This window comes from Belonocnema kinseyi, chromosome 1 (assembly GCF_010883055.1).
Source record: "Belonocnema kinseyi isolate 2016_QV_RU_SX_M_011 chromosome 1, B_treatae_v1, whole genome shotgun sequence".
Classification (NCBI taxonomy): domain Eukaryota; kingdom Metazoa; phylum Arthropoda; class Insecta; order Hymenoptera; family Cynipidae; genus Belonocnema; species Belonocnema kinseyi.
The window spans coordinates 47,825,555-47,831,554 of NC_046657.1; positions in this window are offsets into that span (position 1 = coordinate 47,825,555).

The following is a 6,000-nucleotide window of genomic DNA, read 5'->3' on the forward strand; positions in this document are numbered from 1 at the left end:
TCAAAAAAATTTGCAACCAAAAAAATTTCCAACCAAAAAAAATTCTAACCAAATGGATTACTTTCCAACAAAGATGATTAATTTTTTATCAAGAAAGATGGATTTTAAACAAATAAGATACATTTTTTTGCTTAATAGACGAATTTCCAACAAAATAGTCAAATTTTCAACCATGTGGTTGGATTTTAAATTGATTAAAAAAATGTTATTTTTGAATGGAATGGCTACATTTTTTTATGTAAAAAATTAATTTGTGACGAAATAGATGAATTAACAACAAGAAAGGTAATTTTGACCCAAATTGCTTACAAGCTTTTACCAAATACTTCAATTTTCAAGCCAAAAAGATGGTTTTTTAGAAGACAGTTAAATTTTCAACCAAACATTTTTCTAATAAATTGGTTTAATTTGCAACCAAGATGATTAATTTTTCACCAACCAAGATCGATTTTTAACAAAGAAGGTACATTTTTGCCCAAAAAAAGAATTTTCAACGAAATATATTATTTATTAACCAAAGAATTATAATTTAATTTTTAACAACAACAAAATTTTGTTGACAAAATTGGTTACTTTTTAAATGAATATTTTTATTTTCTACTAAATATTTTTTCACAAAGTTGTTGAAATCTCAATCAAAATAGATGATATTTTAAACAAGCGGTTGCATTTGTAACCAAAAATGATAAATTTTCTAACAAGCCAAAGAAATCTGATGTCTCAAAAAAATTGTTGATGTTTACAAAGAGATGAATTTTCAAACGAAATTATTAATCATAAACTAGCACAAAGTTTACTTTTTAACAAAAAAAATCCATTTTTTACAATCAAAAATAATTTATAGACAAAATAAATGCATTTTTAAATAAAAAATATGAATTTTTAAACAAAATTAAAAAACATTAAGATTTATATTCAGAAGATTAATTTTAACATAAAAAAAATAATTTTAAACAAAATACTTGTATCTTCAACAAAAAGAAAAGTAATTTTTAGCGAATGAGTTCGTTTTTGAACCATTATAATTTATTTTTCAATTAATTATACCAGCTAGTATAATTTGAAACAAATCATTTAATTTGTAACTAGAAAATATAAATTTTGCACAAAAAAGTAAAATATTTAAGTTTTCAGTTTAAAAAAATTATTTTCAACACGAAAAAAATCATTTTGAATAAAATACTTAAATTTTTAACAAAAAGCAAATTATTAACTTTCATTAAAAGAGGTCGTTTTTTAACTAACCAGTAATATTTTTAACCAAATACTCAAATTTATACTAGTAGAGGTACATTTTTGTTAAAAATATAATTTAGCTAGAAAACAACAATTTTTTACCAAAAATAAAATATTAAAATTTTCGATTAATGAAATTAATTTTAACGACAAATAAGGAATTTTAAACAAAACAGTTAAATTGCAAAATTAAGAAAAAAAAATAATTATCAGCAAAAGAGTACATTTTTCAACTATAAAATTAGTAGCCGAATACTTGAATTCTGAACTGGAAAATATAAATCTTCGACCAACAATGGAATATTGATATTTTCAACAAAAAATAATTAATTTTAAGCAAAAAATTTATCTTTTCATCAAATACTTGAATTTTTATCCACAAATGATAAATTTTCCACCAAATATTTAATATCTAGATTTTGAGTCAAAAAAATTAATTTGAAAACAAAAAAAAATAATTTTAAACAAACTAGTTAAATTTTCGAGGACAATAAAATGTCATTTTTAGCTCAAGATTTCGTCTTTCAATCAGGTCAAGGAATTTTTAACAAAATATTGGATTTTTTAACTAAGAAAGATAAATTTTTCACCTAAAATGGAATAGTTAATTCTTGCATTTCATAAAAAAATTATTTTTAACCAAAAATGAAATGAATTGTCAACAGTATCAAAAAAATTTCTATCAGAGAGATAAATCTTGAACCAAATAATGAAAAAAAATGTAAAAAGGGAAGTTTTTAAAACATAGGGAAAAAATAAGAATTCTTTTAAAAAAGGGGAAAATAGTTTATGATTGTTCGATTGTGTTTCATACAAAATTTTATTTATATTTTGTATTTCAAAATAAGGGGGGGGGGGATTGTCAGCTTCAGTCCCACGTAAAATTGTAATGGATAGGGGGGAGAATGAGGTTACCAAATTGTCAAAAATTGTTACAAAAGGGGTGAGTTGAGAAAAAAATCACTAAAAAGAGCATCAACTTATATACGGACGTTCCCTAATGATAAAGAAAAAAAAAAGGATGAAAAACTTTCATGCCCGTAAAAATCTAATTATCTCTGCATTTTTTTTCAAATCCACAAAAAAGCTTTGCGTGCTCCAAATCCCCCACCACAATTCTGCCACAGTCGCGTGCCAACTAAATACCTATCAAGCAGCCCGTGCCGAGTAAAGCTATGCTAATGTATTCCGCGTATGTGCGTATAGCTTGTATTCGTTATGCACGTGCCTTAGATTCACCAGAATCCATTAAAATATCGAAAAGTCCTTGAAAATTTTCAATTTTTTTATTCCGATGTTTATAATAATATTTAGGTAAATTACAACCAATACAAAATAGACCCAAGAGACGATGGTTTGTTGCAAACTGATAGGCAATTCTCGTTGATTGCTTCAAACTTCTTTTTTTTTTTTTGGTTCACCACTTTTTAATTTTCCGTCAAGTTATTATAAATTTCATGATATTTAATGGATGTTTAAAAACTTAATCAAAACATTTTTATAAAACTGAGCGTAATAAAAAACTTCTTTCAACGAGAAATCCAATGGTGACCTTCAATTTGACCTTGAACTTGACCTTGAAAGTTTTAGGTCAGCTTTGTGTTTTCAAACGGGAAACCCTATTTTTGACATCGGCAATCAAAAGAGCGAAAAATGTTAAGTTTAAATATGTACTCAGGTCATAGGTCAGGTGTGATTTTGCAGGTCATCTGAAGGTCATTTAAACTTAAGGCCTGGCTGCAGTTCACGGAACGGTTCTGTATTTCCTCGGGTCATGGTCAATATTGCAGTAACTTTCAACGAGAAATCCAATGGTGGCGTTTAATTATAACTTGACCTTCAAGGTCATTTCAAGGTCAACCTTGTGTTTTTAAATGGGAACTCCTATTTTTGTAACTTTGCAGGTCTGCTACAGGTAATTAAAACTTAAGGCCAAAAATGACCTTGAAATGACCTTAAAGGTCAAGTTCAAGTTCAAATTGAACGTCACCGTTAGATTTCTCGTTGGAAGAAGAATTTAAAAAAATTATTTTTCTAAAAATACATTTAGTAACTTTTTTAATACGTCTCTAGTTGATCAATGTTTTTGGTGCAAAATTAATATTTTTGTTGAATAGCTTATGTTTTTTGTTGAAAATTTAACTTTTTGGCTCGGAATTCTTAAATTGAGTTAAAAATTCGTCGTTTTTGTACCAAATTAATCTTTTTGTCTGAAAACTTATTGATCTTTTAATCTTTTTGTTTGAAAATTTATCTTTATATATTTTGTTGTTAAAAAATTAACTAAAATCTTTTTTACATTTTCAACTTTAAAATGAATGTGCCGTTTTTTATTAAAAATGTATCCATTTTAGTGCAAATTTCATCTTTCTTGGATCCAAATGCGACTTTTTGGAAAAAAGTTCATCCATTTTGGTTGAAAAAAATGAGTATTTTATATCAAAAAGTCATTTTTTTCCATAGAAACTTTTTCAAAATATTTTGATCTTGAAAAGTCAACTAGAATCTTTTTTGAATAAAAATGCAACAGTTAAAAAATCTTGTTTAAATAAATGTCCAAATGTATTCAAAGAAACGTTAACTTTTTTGGATGAAAATTTTGGATGAAATAGATGATAAAAATGTAACATTTGGTAGAGAATTCACCTATTTAATTGAAAATTCATCATTTTTGGAAATTCGTCTTTTTGTATTAAAAATTCAGTCTTTTCATTAAAATTTTTTTATTTCATTTATATTTTGATCTGGAGAAGGCAACTGGAATTCTTTTTGAATAAAAATTCAAATATTGAAAAAAAATCTCATAATAATTCATCTGTTTTAAAAGAAATGTTATCTTTTTTGGACGAACATGCAACTCTTTGGTAGAGAATACAACTTTATTGTTAAAAATTCATCTTTTTTGGAAATTCGTCTTTTTAATTGAAAATTTAATTTTTTAGCAACAATTTCTTTCTTGTTTAAAAATTCATTTTTTATTTTTAAATCCATATTTTGATTTGAAAATGCATCTGTTTCAGTGAATATTCCATTTTATTAAATGAAAATGCAACTTTTTGTTTAAAAGTTATTGTTCTTTATGCTTGAGTATTCAACTATTTTGTTTCAAATATTTGGTTTAATCACTTTGTTAAAAATGTTTCTTTTTTTAAGATTTATATTCTTAGTTGAAAATTCCTCTCTTTGGTTGAAATTTCAATTATTTTATTGAAAATTTATCTTTTTGGTCAAAAATTCTACTACTTGGGTATATTTTAAACTGCATTGTTAAAAATGTATTTTTTCATTTAAATCTTTTGATTGAAGGACAAAATTTGATACTTTCTTTAGGAATTTGTATTTTTGGTAGAAAATTCCACTATTATGTCGATTTTCAAATATTTATAGTCAGGGATGGTAAGCAATGGTTGTAATAATATTTTTGTTATTTAAAAATTTACATTGGCACACAAAAAATACTAAATTTAATCTAGATTAGAACCCTGAGAAAAAATTAAAAAGAGAATATTATTTTCCCATCAACAACAATTCCCAAGGATTTGTCTCTTATGGAAATTTTAAGTAGAAAATTAAAAGTGTATGGAAATTGATCCATGGGAAAGCTTTAATAGGAAATCCCATGAGAACCTATACGTAGGACTTGGAATCACACTCGGAATATCTTCGACAGGAAATCGCTGATTTTTACCCGGGAGGACAAATTAGCAATTTAGATTGTGTGAAGCCCGGAAGAGCAATTTATCTGCTTGTCAACCCTTTTCTCAAGAGGAAGATTTCAACCCCACGGATATGCAATTTTCATTGTAAAATTGGGTCTCCTATCAGGATGGGAATTTTTTCATGCTAATTTTTTATATCGATGGAATTAAGGAATTTATTTGCGAGGGAATTGATTGCAAGCCGAGTGGTCGGTCACTCGAATTTTGAGCGTAGCCCGGATTTTTAAATTTTCAAGATTTAAAGATTTTTAAACCAACTTTTGGGGATTTTCACAAAAATTCTCTGTAGACAGCAAGAATAACATTCCTAGTTTCCAAATCTCAAAAACTGTCCCTAAGAATCAATGAACAGTTCGGTTGTTTCCAACTTTGCAAAATTCTCCTCAGATACTTAAAAACGACCTGCGCCGTTTTCAACTCGAACAAATTTTCCTAGACATTTGGAAATAACAAACGCCATTTACAGCTCACGAAAACTGTGCCTGGGTTTTCGAAAAACATTTTCGCCGTTTCTAACTTTGAAAATTTTTCCCTAAACACCCAAAAACTACCCCCACCTTTTCCAAATTTAACTAATTAATTCTAACCATCCAAAAAACTCTGTCAGCCATTTATAACTTTGGAATATTGTTTTCAGACTCCAAGAACATCCTCCGCTGTTTCCAACTTGGAAAAATTGTTTCTAGGTACTCAAGAACCCCTTCTGCGATCTTCAACTTTGTAAAATTCTTCCTAGACACTCAGAAACCACCTAAGCCGTTTTCAACTCTAATTTTTTTTTCTAAGGACCCAATAATAACCCTTGTCGTTTCCAGTTCTGAAAAACTATCGCCGGGTATCCGAAAAACACTTTAGCCGTTACTAATTTTGAGAAATTCTCCCTAAGCACCCAAAAACTACCTTAGATTTTTCCAACTTTTAAAAACCGTTCCCGACAATCCAAGGAACACTACCACTATTTCCAACTCTAAAATATTTTTCACAGACACGATAAACCTTCCTCGCTGTTTCTAACTTTGAAAAATTGTCTCTAGGAACCCAAGAA